At 61.9% G+C, this 661-nt stretch overlaps 1 protein-coding gene across 4 annotated transcripts in view; it reads right to left on the reverse strand.

Moving 5' to 3' along the window:
• The window catches only part of CCDC3 (coiled-coil domain containing 3), a 169,366-nt gene that overhangs the window by 75,868 nt on the left and 92,837 nt on the right, over positions 1 to 661 (reverse strand). Inside the window, exon 1 of one of the 4 annotated variants that reach the window (XM_015585580.2) lies at positions 162 to 284. The exons of the other annotated variants lie outside the window; for them this stretch is intronic. The gene's annotated coding sequence lies outside the window, so the exon portion shown is untranslated. Of the gene's footprint in view, positions 1 to 161; positions 285 to 661 lie in introns of those variants that run through there. 4 annotated transcript variants of the gene reach the window in all.

Consider the following 661-nt stretch of genomic DNA (forward strand, 5'->3'; position numbering starts at 1 on the left):
ACCACCCCAAGCTACTCTCACTGAATCCAGTTAAAAAAAAAAAAAAAAAGTTGAGTCACATGGAGTGTTGTCAGTCTCTTTGAGCGTCTGCCCGAAACACCTCCTGACCAGCAGAGATCACCCCTGCCTTTTAACCGCCCTTAGGCAGCGGTACCCCGAACCTGTATAGAGACGTCGGACGGAGCAGAGTAAAGAAGAGGGCACTTTCTCAAACTGCACAGACAACTGCGAGGGAGTCCGGACCTGGCTGCAGATAACAGGGACCTCGGGAGGCCACGCAAATAGGCAGAGGAGGCGGTGTCGGCGCGAGGTGCCGGGCTCACCTGAGGAAGAAGAAATAGGAGTAGTCCTGGACCACGGTGTGGGAGTGACACGAGAAGTAGCCCAGGCCGGTGAGGTTGAGCCTGGAGCCGGCGGGGACCTCGAGCATGCTGCCCCACGCCTGGTCGCACAGCATCTCGATCTCGGCCGAGTAGAGGAGCCCCGCCTCGCCGGCCTCGTACTGCCAGGGCAGGTAGTTGTAGAGGCCGTGCACCTCCTGGTGCAGCGCCAGCACCTTGGCGTACACGATGATCTCGGCCAGCTCGGCGCGGCAGCCCTCGCTCAGGGGTCTCCACTCCGACGGCAGCTGGCAGCCGCGGGCGGGGGCGAGGCGCCCGGC

The sequence above is a fragment of the Pteropus alecto genome, unplaced genomic scaffold (assembly GCF_000325575.1).
Source record: "Pteropus alecto unplaced genomic scaffold, ASM32557v1 scaffold11, whole genome shotgun sequence".
Taxonomy (NCBI): domain Eukaryota; kingdom Metazoa; phylum Chordata; class Mammalia; order Chiroptera; family Pteropodidae; genus Pteropus; species Pteropus alecto.